The following is an 18,418-nucleotide window of genomic DNA, read 5'->3' as shown; positions in this document are numbered from 1 at the left end:
TGATGACAGAAGAAGGAGGAGATGAGAGCAGCTGTGAGGGGATTCTGCGGCACAAGAGGGGAGGGTGGTAGGGGTAATGAGGGCATGGGTGGTCAGGAGCACTTGTATGATGAGAACAACTTGAGTGTGATGGCATCAGATGAAATGCTGTCGAGAAGGAAGCAAAGAAGAGGCAAACTTAACCACATAGAAAGAAGCGAGAGGAGGTAACTGTTAGAGGGAGGTCAATTCCAGACATCCAGAGGAGGGGTTGCCTTTGGTCGGAGGACTCCCCTTAGGTTGCCACAGTAGGTGGGGCACGGGTACACCCTAGATTGGCTTCAGTTCTGCCAACAGAGGAGGATGGTTCCCTCACTTTATTCAGTTCATGCCTTTGTCTAAAGATTGTCTGCAATCATATCCTATTAGCTCTTTCTGTGACACTGTTGTTTTTTTTTCTGGCATTGATTAGCAAATGACAAACATTTTTTATAGGAGTTCCTGCTAAACAAGGTCTCCTCTGTCCCACACTTATGCCTTTCTTAAGAAACAAAGCTCAGGTCATAACATTATTTTTCCCATTAAATGCCATTCTATTAGATTGAGATCATGTTTCCAATTTGTCAAGATCTTCTTATATTTTAATTGAACTCACAACATATTGCTGATGTATTTCAGCCCGTGTCACCCACACTTTAAAATATCAGCTGGATATTTTCTTCCAAAGAACTGGTCCTTAGCTTTATTTTGTTTCCTTTCATCAACTCTCCTCTCCTCCCTCAGAGAGACTTGAGGGAAGAGGAATTGGAGTGGATGCTTTGATGATAACTGATAAAGCGTTCTGTCCTGAGGAGTCCTCCAAATTGGATTAAGTGGATTCATTTGTGGGTTGCAGTTGTTTGTTTTAGGGAGACAGGGATGTGAAAACTCTCACTCTCTCTGTGTTCATTCTCACAAATAGATGGATACTGTCGCTTTTCAAGGCTTGTCCATCTGGAATGCATCACAAACACATTGCTGGGAAAGTAAAAGTTTCAGAAAGAGCCTCCTTTTTCCTTGGAACTGTGAAATTGAGTGGTTTAGTTTCTTCCATGTTGTTGTAAATTCGCAGGAGTGTAATATAAGCTACATTTTTAACCATTTGGGATAGCTTATGATTGAATAATGCCAGACATGGTTTTCCTTTTTTTTCTCTCTCTTTATTTTATCACTTACTTTTCTGTCTAATTTCAGCAACAGCAATTACTGATTATAGAAATGACTCCGATTGTTCAACCTCGCCTAACCACATTTAGTCACCAAAAGCAATCTATTCACTACTTTCAAAAGCTGTTAAACAAACAAGCAATTTATTCCTGTCCCCTTGCAAGCAACCAAGGAATACAGTCATGTTCTCTTTGCCCCTTGCATTGCTTTTGCAACCATGAGTGCCGCCTCTTTCTAACTTGAATCAAAATCAACGTGTTCCTAACCGCTGCCTTTGCAATCAGCAATTTGACTCAGTGGGCTTAATTCAAAGCAGGCATTCCCATTCTTTAGACTATTTTTCAGTCTTCCTGGAAATCAAGGAGAACAACAGAAACAAACGCAGCCCCTAAATTAAACCAGAGAGGGGGGAAGAAACTCCAGTGAATGATGAAGCAAAATAACAAAAAATAGTCAGGTGAAGTAAATAGAAGACATTCCAAGGTCCCACCTACCCTGGCCCCACGAGCCCCTCCTTTGTCTTCCTTGCCAAGAGGAAATCAAGGCGTCTCCCCACAGCAGTTATTGGTGGTCAGCTCCCAGAATGCCACAGAGCCTGCTGGGTCTCCCTCCTCTTACCCTGCTGCCGACAGGTGAGCGCACCTGAGATAGCTACTGGCAGACATTCCTAGTGATTTCCCTGCATCCCACACAGCCAGCACCCTCCAGAAATCTCTTCCCTTTGCTGAAATAAGGGACACAAATTAATTCCTTTTTTTTTTTAGTAAACCCAAGCCTGGGTCCCCAGGGCACCAAAGGAGGAGTTGCCAGCCTTCTTTGAAAGCCAAATAGTTTTTCTTCTCTGTGACCTGCTCAACTTTCTTTTGCCCCAGGCTTAAAGATGCAGGCCCCAGCCTTTAATTCAACCTGTCTTGTGTGAATAGCCAGGGAACAGTTCAGGGATCAATAAGATAATAGTGGGTTAGCACATTCCAAAAGGAAAACAGGGGTGTTCCCTGGTCAAACTGATTTTATCTAATGTTTCCTAAATAGAAGCAGGCTATGCAGTGTTCTTCTCTGAATATCCCCAAGCCACATACTTTTAGAAGTTTGTTTTTATTATTCATTTTGAATTTGAATTTCATTAAAAAGTTTCCCACGGTTTAAGTGTGATCTCTCACCTCTCTCAGCTCTCTAATTTAGTTATTTTATTATTTTCTTTTTAGACTAACCCATTGAAGATAAAAACTTTTTCAAGATATTCACAGATTTAGAATATATGAGGTATTTGAGATTCACATAAAAGATGCAGGTGTTGCCGAAACCGGTTTGGCTCAGTGGATAGAGCGTCGGCCTGTGGACTGGAAGGTCCCAGGTTCGATTCCGGTCAAGGGCATGTACCTGGGTTGCGGGCACATCCCCAGTGGGAGGTGTGCAGGAGGCAGCTGGTCGATGTTTCTCTCTCATCGATGTTTCTGACTCTCTATCTCTCTCTCTTCCTCTCTGTAAAAAATCAATAAAATATATTAAAAAAAAAAAAAAAAAAAAAAAAAGATGCAGGTGTATATTTATCCGGAGTGACATTCCAGCACAGGTCTTGAGCGTGTTATAATAATTATATGCAGAGGAGGTGGAGATGGGTATATTTAATATTCCTCCCATTTTCTCTCTTAGATGAACTTCCTGTAAAATGTAGTTGCAGAGTAATGAGTACAGTTAATAAAATTAGAGGGGTTATGTCTAACCAGAAAATGGGGAAATCGCTTTGTTCTTTTATGACAGAATATTTGAGTAGGGTTTGTCTACACATACCTTAGGGGAGTCACTTGTTCTTTAGGCTTAAAAATAATGATAACACTTACAATAAGCCTCATCTCTTTAAAAGTCTTTAAGAACAAGAACCCCTTATTGTGCCACTCCCTTGGTGAGCAAGAAGCATGAAATGGAGAATACAATTTTTAAAGAATATGCCAATCATCCCTCTAAACTATATTTTTATATAATTGACAGACTCTTTTTTAATACTAATGAATCAAATCTGTACTCTGATGTGGATCCCTAGTCTATTGATCTGTGTTTTGGGTGTTTAAGGAGAGAATTGGCAGTAGAAGCAAGGCAGTTATTTCCCATGACATTTTAAAAGTCCATTTCTGTATTACATATTCCAATCTAGTGAAAATTAGATCTACTCTATTTAGATTTGGCATCCAACACTTGTTGGCCATGGTATGTAATGTTGTTTCAAGTTGCTTATGTACATTATTAAGCAGATTGATTTATAACAGTCTTTGCCTGAGACAAGCACAGAATAAACTGATTTCTATTGATCCAGAACCATTTATGATTGTTTTGAAAATTCTCAAGAATAGAGAGCTTTAATACATTTGAGCCATTTCGTTAGGCATTATTGTCATGTATATAAAAGCATGACACTGTTAATGCTTATACTTCTTTACTTGGCATCTTTGTTAGGCACTGCATACCTAAAGGCTAATTCCTGCTCCAGATGCTGTGATGTCTGCCCAGCTGTTCTGCGTATATGCTATTTGCAAATGACAACATAAATAGCATATCCAGAACATTGTGCAGGCTGGGACTTTGCTATTAAGACTAATATATATTTAGTGTCAGGGATAAACTTTTGGTAAATTATAACCAGGATGGAGTTGAGGGAATGGCAATAGATATAGCAAAGTGCTTCATAAAAGAACCAAATGAAGAAATTATATTCAAATATTTCTATACTAGCATATATTCTACACACCAAATTGAATTCCCTATGAGTGAACAATCTCTGTGTGTAAAGTTTACAAGGATGTCTAATATTGTACATGCATTATTTAAGAGGACCACATTGCATCAGATTCTTTAACCAAGCCTTTAGTATGTAAAGGAGTAGTTATACTTGTTTTTTTTAATTTAATTTTTAAATCATTTTTTAATTTTTTAATCACATTTAGCATACAATATTATATTAGTTTCAGGTGTTCACCCAAGTGATTAGACATTGTACCTGGTATAATTTACTAAGTGATCATTCTAATATATCTCATACCTATCTGATACCATACATAGATATTAGAATACTAGAGGCCCAGTGCACAAAATTTGTCCACTGGTAAGGTCCCTAGCAGCTGCTGGCCAGGGCCTCCCTCCTTCCCCTGACTGGCCCAGCTGCCTGGTGGAACTCGAAGGCAAACTCCCAGTTGAGGGGACAATTTGCATACTACTCTTTTATTATATAGGATTATTAACTATATTCCCTATTCTGTTCTTTATATCCCTTGACTATTCTGTAACTATCAATTTGTACTTGTTTTTTTTTTGTTTGATTGTTTTTTTTAATATATTTTATTGATTTTTATACAGAGAGGAAGGGAGAGGGATAGAGAGTTAGAAACATCGATGAGAAACATTGATCAGCTGCCTCCTGCACACTCCCCACTGGGGACACGCCCGCAACCAAGGCACATGCCCTTGACTGGAATCGAACCTGGGACCCTTGAGTCCACAGGCCGATGCTCTATCCACTGAGCCAAACCAGCCAGGGTGATTTTTCAGTTTTAAGATTAGTACTCCTGGTGCTGCACTGTGTATGTAGCCATCAAATATATTTACTAAGCACCTACTATGTGTCAGCCATGGCTGCTCTAGGGCTAGGAATCCAAAACACAGTGGTCCACCTACAGGCAAACTCTACACCTTCATAAAACAAGCTAGTGGTGAAAACATCTCATAAACAAGCGAGCACATCACATCATCATACAGACTGATATGATATCAATATATCACTCGTCATCAACACCAGAGGTTGGCAACTTAGGAAGATGAATGCCCATGGGAGATGATGGCGTACCACAATGGCAGAGGGCTTCCTTGATACCCTTTACCTTCTCCCATTTCCCCTTAGTGCAGGGGTGGGGAACTCTTTATCTGCCAAGGGCCATTTGGATATTTATAACATCACTCACGGGGCACACAAAACACCAACTTAAAAATTAGCCTGCTATTTTGGTCAAACATTTAATTAACTCACCCCTAAATGCCTTGGCAGGGCCAGACCAAATGATTTCTCAAGCCTTACATGGCCTGAGGGCCAGAGGTTCCCCATACCTGCCTTAGAAGATATTTCACCATTTCAATATTTTCTTTATTTTTATATTTTTAGTCAATAAGTCTCAAGCAATCAATCCATGAAAGATGTTAATTAATAGCCAACTTGTTGGGTGGTGAACCTAAGACAGGTCAATCTCAAGAAACAAGAAAAATCTCAAATAAATAATCTAACTTTACACTTAAAGGAACTAGAAAAAGAAGAAAAAAAGAAAGCCCAAATTGAGTAGCATGAAGGATAATAATCCAATTTGTACTTCTTAATCCCTTCACCTTTTCACTCATCCCTCCAACCCCTGCCAAATGCAAATCATCAAAATGTTCTTTGTATCTTTAAGTCTGTTTTTGTTCTGCTTGTTCATTTTTTTAGATTCAATTCTTGATTCAATTGTATATAGTGTGATTTTATTCATATTTTTACATATATTTTTCTTCTTCTTATAGAAGACCCTTTAACATTTTATATAATGCTGGTTTGGTGGTGATGAACTCTTTAGCTTTTTATTGTCTGGCAAGCTCTTTATATGTTCTTCAATTCTAAATGACAGCTTTTCTAGGTAGAGTAATCTTGGTCGTAGGTCCGTGCTTTTCATCACTTTAAATATTTCTTGGTAATACCTCCTGGCCTGCAAAGTTTCTTTTGAGAAATCAGCTGATAGTCTAATGGGAGCTCCCCTGTAGGTAACTAACTGCTTTTCTCTTGCTGATTTTAAGATTCTCTCTTTGTCTTTAAGCTTTTGCAATTTAATTATTATATGTCTGCTGAGCCAAACCAGCTAGGGCCATTGGTTGATTCTTGTATGTGCTCTGACCGAGGATCAAACCCTCAACCTTGGTACATCAGGATGACACTCTAACCAACTGAATTACCCAGCTAGGGCCTTGGGTGTTTTGTGCTTCTTTATATTCCAAATCACTAATTTCATTCTCGGCTTCATCTACTCTACTGTTTATTCCTTGTAAATTATTCTTCATTTCAATTAGTGTATCCTTCACTTCTGTTTCTTTTTTATGTTTTCCATATCCTTTTTGATGCTGTTGAAGGTCAGTCATCATTGCCTGTGTTCTGCCTGGGACCTCCTGGCATGAGCTACAAAGTGATCTGCAGATGGTTGCTATTCATGTTGGGCTTAGAAATGCCCAGGAGAGGCCAATTTGTGAACCAAGGCCAGCTGCCACCAGTGCCAGGTTAGAGGGCATGCTGAAGCTAGATGCTGTTTGAGAAATTTTAGGAAGGTCTGAAGCATGAGCTAAGACAGACCATTCATATGGAAAAGCCAATGGAAACTGATTGGGTAGACCAGCCATTTTGGTGGGTCAGGGTCTCAGGGAAACACCAGGGCAGGGCAAACAGTGACAGCCAGGATGATTGAGACTCAGATATGGCACTGCCTGTGGGCTCTTTTGGGGGAGAGCTCATCAAAGGAACAGTGGTCTCTGCTAACACTTCTGTCTGGGAGAAAGCTGCCCCTCTAGACCTTATCCTGATGCCAAACAATTCATTTCCTCCCTGTATGTCCCTGGTGCCCTTTGAGCTATTGCCCCAGTGCTGGAGCTCAGAGGGAATGAGTCTGAGTAATGAGCCCTTTAATAGGAACTGCCTTGGACTCCAGCAGCTTTCTGATTCTCTCAGTCACAATCCCCACTGGTTTCACAGCCAAAAGTTGTAGGGACTTCTCTTCCTGACACTGGAACCCTGGACTAGGGGCCAAGTGTGGGGCCAGTACCTCTTACTTCTCAAGAGAGACCTCTGCAACCAAAATATCTGTCCATGTTGTTATCAAATAAATGTGGGTATGAGACCAACCTGTTCCGCAATATCAACACTCCTAGTAGTGTCTATATGACTTCTTCTATATATCAGAACTGCTCAACTTGGATTTCAGAAGAGCTAGGTTTCAGGGTCTAACAATGCCTATGACTATTCTGTGATATTGGACGAATATACTATCTTTCCTATTCTTTTATTGTCCTCAGCCTCTCAATTCACTTTATTAAAGATATCTGCATTTTTATTGTGTTTGTACTTTGCCCCCACCCCCCACCCCAAAGATGCTTTAAAATATGGTCTAGGCCGCAGTGGTCGGCAAACTCATTAGTCAACAGAGCCAAATATCAACAGTACAATGATTGAAATTTCTTTTGAGAGCCAAATTTTTTAAACTTAAACTATATAGGTAGGTACATTGTTATTAACTTAGTTAGGGTACTCCTAAGGCTTAGGAAGAGCCACACTCAAGGGGCCAAAGAGCCGCATGTGGCTCATGAGCCGCAGTTTGCCGACCACAGGCTCTAGGGCAATTTGTTTTTCAACTTCTTAATATCTCTTAACTCTCTTTAGATGAACTTTTTTCTTCCCTGCCCTCCTCTTCGTCTTCTTCTCTTTCTTTTTCTTTCTCTCTCCTTCCTTCCTTCCCTTCCTTCCTTCCTTCCTTCCTTCCTTCCTTCCTTCCTTTCTTCCTTCCTTCCTTTCCTTTCCTTTCCTTCCTTCCCTTCCCTTCCCTTCTTCCTTCCCTTCCCTTCCCTTCCCTTCCTTCCCTTCCTTCCCTTCCTTCCCTTCCTTCCCTTCCTTCCCTTCCTTCCCTTCCTTCCTTTCCTTCCCTTCCTTCCTTCCCTTCCTTCCTTCCTTCCTTCCTTCCTTCCTTCCTTCCTTCCTTCCTTCCTTCCTTCCTTCCTTCTTTTTCTACCTGGGTATTACTAAAGTGATTTGACAGAAAAAATACATGTCTTATTAACCATCTTTAATTAACACAAGCACATCTATAGGGCTTTTAATATACAGGTCAAAGTATATTTCAAACTTAGTAAATCATGTTTTATATTACAAATTGTTTTATCATTATATCTAGAAAACAGTGATGTCTGCCCTTACATACCCCTCAATGAAGCCAAAATATGCTGTTGGACAGGAATTTAATTTATTAACTTTTTTGGATCTTGACCTTTTAAGGTGCTCTGTGTCCATTTAATCTACAGCATCCTTGAAAACCCAGACAATACACTGATATCCAGAGGGAAGATGGTAATGTTCATAATCGGTGACTAGAATGGATTTTATCAGTTTGGATGATACCAGACTAAGAAAATTATCCATCTGGGCCAGGTAATCCATTTTTCTGGAAAATCACAAAACGACATTCCTAATAACAAAGTCACGGAGATAATTTCCTTTTATTGAATAATTTCCTCATTCAGTAAGGATTTTAAAAGCCTGAGGTATTTTGAGCATATGGTTTAGGGACATCATTTTAAAACATGAACTATCAGTAGAATTTCAATATAATCTCAGTAAAATAACTTACTTCCTAAGTGTTACAAATAAAGCAGATATTTCTATAAGAGAGAATGATATGTCTACAAAGCATTTGCTTTTGAGTTAAATTTAGGAGCCTTTCCTCATCATTGTCTCATAGCACTGGTGTATCTGTTCTCAGAGCCATTGGTCCATTTTCTCTTAACACAGTTGAACACTCCTCCCATGTGAAACAGTTTCCTCGCTTGAATTTTTCCTACCTCACCAACTGCTTCTTTTCCTCATTCCCACTTGTATCATTGCCCCCTTAACATTGAAGAACCCCAGAATTCAATCTTTGAATTTGTATTTATTACATTCATTCTTGGTGATCTCAACTAGACTTTATATGCTGATAAATCACTAATTTGTATCTCCAGTCCAGACCTTATCTCTGATTATGGGTTTGAACATCCTACTCAATGTCTCCACTTAGAATTTTAATAAACATCTAAAGTTTACCATCTCCAAAATGAAATTTTTTTAAAATTTAAATTCTTTATTGTTTGAAGTATTACATAAGTCTCCTTTTTCCCCCATTGAACTCTCCCAGGCACTCCCCGCCCCCTGTCTGTGTCCATTGGTTATGCTCATATGCATATATACAATTCCTTTGGTTGATCTCTTACCCCCTCACTCCCCCACCTTCCCTCATAGGTTGGACAGTCTGATGCTTCTATGACTCCGGTTCTATTTTTGTTCATCGCTTTATGTTGTTCATTATATCCCACATTTGAGTGAGATCATATGATATTTATCTTTCTCTGACTGGCTTATTTCGCTTAGCATAATGCTCTCCAGTTCCATCCATGCTGTTGCAAATGGTAAGAATTCCTTCTTTTTTATAGCAGTGTAGTATTCCATTGTGTAGATGTACCACTGTTTTGTAATCCACTCATATGCTGATGGGCACTTAGGCTGTTCCAAATCTTAGTTATTGTAAATTGTGCTGCTATGAACATAGGGGTGCATATATCCTTTCTGACTTTTCTATATACTAATAATGAACGCACAGAAAGAAAAACTAAAAAAAAAATTCCCATTTACAATTCCAACAAAAAAATTAAGATACCTAGAAATAAATTTAACCAAGGAGGTAAAGGACCTATTTCTGGTTTGTTTGTTTGTTTGTTTGTTTGTTTGTTTTTGGGGGGAGGTATATTTCTAGAAGTGGGATTACTGGGTCAAATGGAAGTTCCATTTTTAATTTTTTGAGAAAACGCCATACTGTTTTCCAGAGTGGGTGTACCAGTCTGCATTCCCACCAGCAGTTCAAGAGGGTTCCTTTTTCTCCACATCCTCTCTAGCACTTGTTGTTTGTTGATGATAGCCATTCTGACAGGTGTGAGATGGTACCTCATTGTTGTTTTGATTTGCATCTCTTGAATGGTTAGTGACTTTGAGCATGTTTTCATATGTTTCTCGGCCTTTTGTATGTCCACTTTCAAAATCTCTGGCTTTTTTATGCACCAATAATGAACTCACAGAAAGAAAAACAAACAAACAAAAAATCCCATTACCATTGCAACAAAAAAAATTAAGATACCAAGGAATAAAGTTAACCAAGGAGGTAAAGGACCTGTACTCAGAAAATTACAGGATGCTGAAAAAAGAGATAGAAGAAGACATAAGTAAATGGAAGAATATACTGTGTTCATAGATTGGTACAATCAACACCATTAAAATGTCCATATTCCCACAGCAGTCTATAGATTCAATTCAATCCCCTCTAAAAAATACCAACAGCATACTTCAAAGACCTAAAACAAACTCTCCAAAAATTCATCTGGAATAAAAAAAAAAAAGACCCTGAATAGCTGCAGCAATCCTGAGAAGAACAGGTTGGAGGTATCACAATACCAGATATCAAGCTATACTACAAAGCCACTGTTCTCAAAACTGCCTGGTACTGGCACAAGAACAGACATATAGACCAATGGAACAGAACAGAGAACCCAGAGATTGACCCAAGCCATTATGCTCAACTAATATTTGACAAAGGAGGCATGAGCATACAATGTGTCAAGATAGTCTCTTCAATAAATGGTGTTGGGAAAATTGGACAGATACATCCAAAAAAAAAAAATGAAACTAGACCAACAACTTACACCATACACAAAAATAAACTCAAAATGGATAAAGGACTTAAATGTAAGATGGGAAACCATAAAAATCCTAAAGAAACTATAGGCAGCAAAATAGCAGACATTTGTCTGAGCAATATCTTTACCAATACAGCTCCTAGGACAATGAAAATTAAGGGAAAAAAAATGGGACTACATCAAAATAAAAAGCTTCTGCATAGCAAAAGAAATCATCAACAAAACAACAAGAAAGCCCACTGCATGGGAGAACATATTTGCCAATGTTATCTCTGATAAGGGTTTAATCTCCAAAATGTATAGGGAACTCATACAACTTAACAAAAGGAAGATAACCAATCCAATCAAAAAATGGGAAAAGGACCTAAATAGACACTTTTCAAAATGATTTTTTTTTTTTATTTAGTACTGCCCTCACCCCCCACAAAATACATACATACCTTCTCCCTAGTTTTCTTCATCTTAGATCATGGCAACCCCATCCTTTCATAGTTCAGGTCAAGTTCTTGGTGTCTTCCTTGACTAAACTCTTTATCCTACTTTCCTGTGTTCATTCTCTCAGAAATCTGCTGGATTTTTCTTCAAAATATACACAATATTTGATCATTTCTCACATCACTTTACTTCCCCCAATCTGGTCCTATCTTCATCATCATTGTCCTCTCTCACTTAGTTTATTGCTGCATTCGCCTAATTTTCTCCCTGCTTCTGACCTTGCCCTCCTTAGGTTAATCTCAACATTGCTCCTGGAGTGATTCTTTGGAAAACACTAAGTCAGATATGTCACTCCTCCACTTCACATCCTCTATTGACTCCCCAATCTCATTCAAGGAAAGCCAAGTCTTTACAAATTCACAAGGCCCTACTTCATCTCCTGCTGTTCTCCTCCTTGCTCACTACATCCCAGCTACAAGGTCTTCCTTACTCTCCCCTCACTTGAAAAACTTTCTCTCCTGCCACCACTTCCTCCAGGTTTCTATACAAAAGTCACTTTTGTAAGAATGGTTTTCTATGATCATTCTACCTAAAATAGCATCAATTGCGAACTCCGTATCTCTCTTTATTTTTCTGTCTATTTTATTGCCATCAGACATCCCACAAGTATGTGTTATCTTGTTTATTATCTATCTACCCCACTAGAAGGTGTGAGTGAAAGGATTTTATCTGTTATGTTCATTCTGTACCCTCTGGAATATAACAGGCTTTCAATAAATATTTGAATGAATGCATTGCCATGGCAAATGATCTTTCCCTTAAGATTGACCTGATAACCTAGCCAACATTTCTTTTCAATAGATTCTTTTGCTCTGTTTGCCCCTTCATGTCAATTGGAGATGTAAATTATAGAAAATCTACCAGGAAATAAATTTGAAGAGTCCAAATCAAGGAGACGGATGAAGGTCTCAGGCAACGGTAAACACTAGAAGCCAGTAGGAGAGGCAACTGCTACCAGTTTGCTGTAGAATATCTTAAATTTCCCCAGAATGTGACATAAACTCAAAGCTCTCTAGGAGGCATTAGCATCTGAGAATTATCTTTAACTCTGGAATGAGTTCCTTTTCTTTGCATACTTCAGTGATCTAGCTTGTCGAAATACCCAAGAGGGCTAACGGCATGGGTCTCCAAGGCCACCCTGAATTACAGGCCATCTGCCTCAGGATTTCTTGAGCTGGAGGGGAAAGAGAAGGATCTCCATAGCAGTAGAAAATTATTCCTATTACATTTCTGCACTTTTCATTTTTCATCACTGCTCAGTCTAAAAGAAATGATTAATTTTCAACTTATGAGCTATCCTTTTTGGATCTTGTAGATTCTATAGATTGTAGAGCATGATAAGCTAACTTTTCTATGAAGTGTATCTCTTTTCAACTGTTATAAAACTATTTTAAATTAGACCAAGTCTACTTTCACCTTTTGTAAAATTGGTTTATAATCAAACTGTGGGGTTTTTAAAATATATTTTATTGATTTTTTTACAGAGAGGAAGGGAGAGGGATAGAGAGTTAGAAACATCGATGAGAGAGAAACATTGATCAGCTGCCTCCTGCACACTCCCTATTGGGGATGGGCCCACAACCAAGGTACATGCCCTTGACCAGAATCAAATTTGGGACCCTTGAGTCCACAGGCCAATGCTCTATCCACTGAGCCAAACCAGTTAGGGCCAAACTTTGTTTTTTAAAGAAAAACGTAAGCATCTCTATATATAAATGCCTAAGTGACCTGCTGACTGTTCAATCGTTTGACCGTCTGACCAGTAGCTATGACACGCACTGACCACCAGGGAGAAGATACTCAATGCACAGGCATGGAAACATGGAACAGACTGATGAATCTCAGAGGGGAGAGGGGATGGGGGAGGGCAGGAAGAGTTTAACCAAAGATCTGATATGCATAATAGAGGCCCGGTACATGGATTCATGCACAGGTGGAGTCCCTCAGCCTGGCCTGCAGGGATCGGGCCAAAACTGGCAGTCTGACATCCCCTGAGCAGTCCTGGATTGCAAGAGGGTGCAGGCCAGGCCGAGGGACCCCTCCGCACCAGGCCTCTAGTATGATATAAAACTATAAAAATACTCCTATAATGCAGATTGAGTTAAATACCACATATATAGAAAGCCTAAGCAATATCAAAGGAATAAGAGTGATGTGATTGTGAACTAGGGTAGGGCAGTTGGGAGCATCTATCTAAGATCATTTGTGTCGCCGAAACTGGTTTGGCTCACTGGATAGAGCGTCGGCCTGCGGACTGAAGGGTCCCGGGTTCGATTCCGGTCAAGGGCATGTACGTGGGTTGTGGGCACATCCCCAGTAGGAGATGTGCAGGAGGCAGCTGATCAATGTTTCTCTCTCATCGATGTTTCTAACTCTCTATCTCTCTCCCTTCCTCTCTGTAAAAAATCAATAAAATATATTTTTTAAAAAAATAAGATCATTTGTGGAGGTAAGCAGACTAAACAGTCACCCTTACATAGGTTTTGTTTGCAGTTCAGTCTGAGTCAAAGTGCTCTAGGGGTAGGGGCAGGAGGAAGGCTCAGGCAAATATTCTGCTGATGCTGTCTTGTTATTCTTCTTCAACAGACACTAGCACCTAGACTGGAATTGGAGATCTAATATCGAATCTGGAAACTGATGATAGCAAAATTTTCTATTACAAGTTCTGTTCTCTCCTTGTCACAAGTTACTATCATTAAAACATATGAAAAATGTAGGAAACTGAAAGGAAAGCTACAAATCTAATCAGCAACCTCGACCTGGAATATACTTTGTATTTCCAATTGCCTTGCCTCCTCAGACTCTGATATTTAAAGATTGGGTTAAATATCTCTCCTTCTGTATAGAATGTGTCAGCACATTTTTTGTTGTCGTCATTGTTCTTATTCAGTTCTCCCCATGAGGCAGGTGGTTAAAACTAGGCAATGCTTGTCTTTTATGGCCATCTTTAGAGAGGATCTGTTTCCATATACTGTGTTCATCAGAGAATAATCTCTTCTAGGTATTTCTTTTTGCCCTTTTGATAAATAGGAGTTAACAGCTCTTGTTGAACTTATGCCATTTCCAAATTTTTCTTTATACTTTTTAGTCTTCTGTAATATAACATTGTGGTGCTATTGTGGTAATAAATCCAGAAGAGAAAAAAACTCACCTTACTGCTCTAGACTGAGCTTAGCTTCAGCAAATTAGCCTCATGGAGGGGTAACACATAACAATTACTTTATCCCCTGTGCTTGATCACCAGGATTGTAATGAAAAATCCAGAGAATGTTTTGAAGCCATGACTTAATCATCAATGTGCCAAATTTTAAATGGCCATTACATATTTCTGTTCCTGTCCATTGATTCTGCATGAGTCATCATCTTTGCAAAGGAACATGACTTTTCTCCTGTTGGAAGTTGGCAGAATACACATAGGAGGCTTAGCTTATAAGGTTCTCTGCACATGAGGCTCTTGAGTTGGTTTATCCACAGAAACCCTGATCATTTATAGATTTGTGATTCATGGTATGGAATGTATTTTACCAATCTCTCTTCTACATGGAGTGTGATGACGTTCTCTGCTGTATCCATGTGATCTTTTACATTTATCATACATACAGTAATATTTGCATTTGCATGTGAACCCTAAATTATATTCTCTAAATAAGATGTCCTAGTACACCTCATGAGAGAAGATACGAAGGGGGAGACACAGGATAGCATTTATCATTTACTTGAATCATAGGGACTTATAAAACATGTTCCTGACAGCTCTGTTTTCTGTCAGGGGATTTGCATACACACAATTCTGGGTTCCAGTCTTGTCTCAGTGGCATTCTAATGAATGTGGGCAAGTTAGTTGGCTTTTCATATGAATTTTGAGAAAATGAAATGAAATAAGAGATCTGACTTCAGTGTTTAGTCCAGGCATCTGGAACAAATAGCCTGTTTGTTACTGTTACTTTTCTTCTCCCCACTTATTCCCCTCCCTATCTTCACTGTGCTGCCTGAACTCCGTTTCTATAGGCAGTAGTTAGTACTGGGATATTTTTCATCATTGTTCATAGAGAAGTGTTTGAAGCAGATGTTTTAAAAAAATAGAGAGCAGTATATTTGAATGTTCATGTAGCCCTTCCCCAAAGTTAGGTGAAAAATTAAAACAGTATAATCATGCAAGAGAGATTACTTGACTGAATAAAAATGGCAGTGGAATATTACAGGGAACTGAAATTAGAGCCAATCCGACTGTTGGATATGGTGTCAATTCTTCCAATTGACATGACTATTTTTTTTCCTGAGGTGGGGTGGGGGGAGCTCTAGCTTGCTATAGCTTGTGTTTGTCATATGTATGTGGGATAGACCAGGACAAAAAAAAAAGAGGCAATAGCTAATTATAAAAGTTTACTTGAAAAGTAATGAATGTTTCAAGAAATAAAATTAACTAACTTCACAGCTTTATCAGACTGGTGATCATTATATTAGACTTTTTGTGATTCTAGTGAATATGGGTTTTAACAAAATACACACACTTATTGTCAGTTCACCTTTTGCATTGTTGTAGAAGAAAAACTGCTGTTCAATATAGATATACGAGCTTTAGTAGAATCTTACCTTCTTCTGCCCATTTAAAAGTTTCCCAAGGTATACCTGGGGTGGATCTTAAGGTAAGAGAGTGTCATCTTTAAATGCTTTGTTCTAAGTAAAAGGATAGAAAACAAGTTGTTTTAGCTGGCCATGCTAGAGGGTAGAGGTTCAAGTAGGAAGGAAAAAGGAAGACTGTGGCATAGAGAGTGCATCATCAGCATTCTTGATTGCATACTACAGAATCCATTCTGTGTAGTCTAAGCAGAGAATACAGACAAGCTGACATAACTTGAAAAATGCCCAACTACCTCTCTGGTCCATCCAGGCAGACATGCCCTGCTGCTGCTACTGCATCGGGGCGCATATGATGGATGTTAAGGTCTAGGTGCCAGAAACTAGCACAACTCCTGAAAAGAACCAGAGGCTTTGCCAACATGCTTTCTCGAAGGGCCATCCTTTCATGTAGCTGATACTTTATGTTTCTTGTTTTCATCCTCAAGGTTCACTTAGTTGAATCAGTTTGGGGGATCCATATTACATGCCAACCCAAAGGGAACCTGGGAAAGGTGGTTTTGCCTCTTCATCTTGTGTTACATAGTTGTGAAAGTAAACTGGGAAGTTGGAATGGATGCTGACTGAACCACTTGTCAATATCTGCCACTAATGGAGCTGGGCTGAAAGTTATTATGGTGTTGCAATTTTCTGTATATTTGACTATTGTGTTTATTTACTTTTTTTTAATGTAAGCACACCCTGGCAGAACTGAGACTAAGTCAGCAAGCAGTCTGTAAGGTTTTGCCCATTTTTATCTTGGATCTTGGATACTAGTGTTTTGACTAAAACAGACAGGTAGGACTCAGATAGTCCAGAAATCCATGTGTAGCCATATCTTTTGGAAGGTATTTTGTAATTCAGAACTTTATAAAAATGGTAAAACATTGATTAGGAATGAATGAATTTTTCTTTTGGACTAAGAACTACATGCATTGTTTTTAATATTAATTTAACTGTAAATGTACAAAACAAACTTTAGTGGACATACCATGGGTTCAGATATTAAAGTCCAGGTCCACCTCATTAAGGAATGACTGAAGGAATATCTATTTATTTTTTATTCTAGACTCAACCTTGTTCAAATTTTATAAATCTGTTTTTTCAACCTTGGCTATTTGTACTAAACACTGGTCTGCATTAGATTGTCATTTTCTTTTTCCAGGAACTCTATTGCTATTCATAGAAAATCATTGCATTTTTCTTATGCACTTGAGGATTTTATCATGATATGCACTAGTAGTCAACTCTGCAAAATGCTGGTGAGCTACTTTGTATTTCTTAACCAAGAATGACTGGACAGTGCTCTGTACCCAGACTGCTTTAATCTGTCTGTTTCTGTGATGATGCACTGTGTTGGCATCCAATGGCACCCAAAATAAAAATTGGGACCATGGGTGTAATGCTAAGTTCTGGGGAGTCACATTCATGCATCTTCTTGCCCCGGCTGCAGGGCTACAGGAGCTCCAGGGTGTTGCTGCTTTACCCTTTTACCCAACATCCCATCAGATCCAGAGATAGTTGGGCTGCATGACATTGTGGGTGTAGAATTATCATTCTATCTCCATGGCTCATAACCTTGGCAAGTAATCAAATTCTTAGAAACCCTGGTAAGTCACCAATCTAAATCTTTCTGTTCATGTGTACACAAATTTGTGAAGCATTAAAAAAAATTTAGAGATATAAATGCATTATTAATTAGGATTTAGAATTTACTAAGAACAAAAGCTTTAAAATTCACTAAATTAAAAGATATTTTTAGTTTTAGAAGATGTCTAAGGGTCACCTAATCCAACTATGAGGAAACCAAAGCAAGACGTACTAAAGTGATTTGCCCCGAATCACACAGGTAGTTATAGTATCAAAGCTGAGATTAAAATTCAGGTCCCCACCTCTCTGTCTTGGAATGTTTTGAAGGTGCTTAATACCAAAACATGGTCCCTAAGTTCTCGCCATCCTATGTGAAGCACACAGCTGATGGCACATACTAGAAGGAGCCAGCCTCTAGGCCAGTGATGGCGAACCTTTTGAGCTCGGCGTGTCAGCATTTTGAAAAACCCTAACTTAACTCTGGTGCCCTGTCACATATAGAAATTTTTTGATATTTGCAACCATAGTAAAACAAAGACTTATATTTTTGATATTTATTTTATATATTTAAATGCCATTTAACAAAGAAAAATCAACCAAAAAAATGAGTTCGCGTGTCACCTCTGACAGGCGTGTCATAGGTTCGCCATCACTGCTCTAGGATGTCTATATAAAACAACCTGAAAACAATCGACATATAATATGGGCCGTACTTTCAACTTCCTTCTTCTTAAATTCACCAGAGCCTCTTCATTTTGTGACAAAATTGGATTTAAAATGTGTGCAATAAATGGCACCAACATTATTTTTACATCTAAAGATACCTTAAGAGAACACTTTTTCTATTTTAAATCACTAGCTTTCTACTAGCAGCAACAAGCCATATTAATTGCTTACACTTCAGGTATGATTTTAATTGTTTGCTTTGCACCCCTATCCTCTTAGGGGAAAAGTATGAGAGTTTCATGAAGAGATTTAAAATGAGAGAAACTACTTGTTAATTTTTTATATTTATCAGCAATATAAAATACTTTTTTAAAAGTAT

At 38.7% G+C, this 18,418-nt stretch overlaps 1 protein-coding gene across 3 annotated transcripts in view; it reads left to right on the top strand.

Annotated features, from left to right (window-relative positions):
* MACROD2 (mono-ADP ribosylhydrolase 2) overlaps positions 1-18,418 on the top strand; it is a 1,930,060-nt gene that overhangs the window by 858,099 nt on the left and 1,053,543 nt on the right. The window lies entirely within an intron of this gene.

Source organism: Myotis yumanensis, unplaced genomic scaffold, assembly GCF_028538775.1.
Source record: "Myotis yumanensis isolate MYYU_CA2020_CCGP unplaced genomic scaffold, mMyoYum1.0.hap1 SCAF_7, whole genome shotgun sequence".
In the NCBI taxonomy this organism is placed as follows: domain Eukaryota; kingdom Metazoa; phylum Chordata; class Mammalia; order Chiroptera; family Vespertilionidae; genus Myotis; species Myotis yumanensis.
This window is presented reverse-complemented; position numbering and strand designations above follow the sequence as displayed.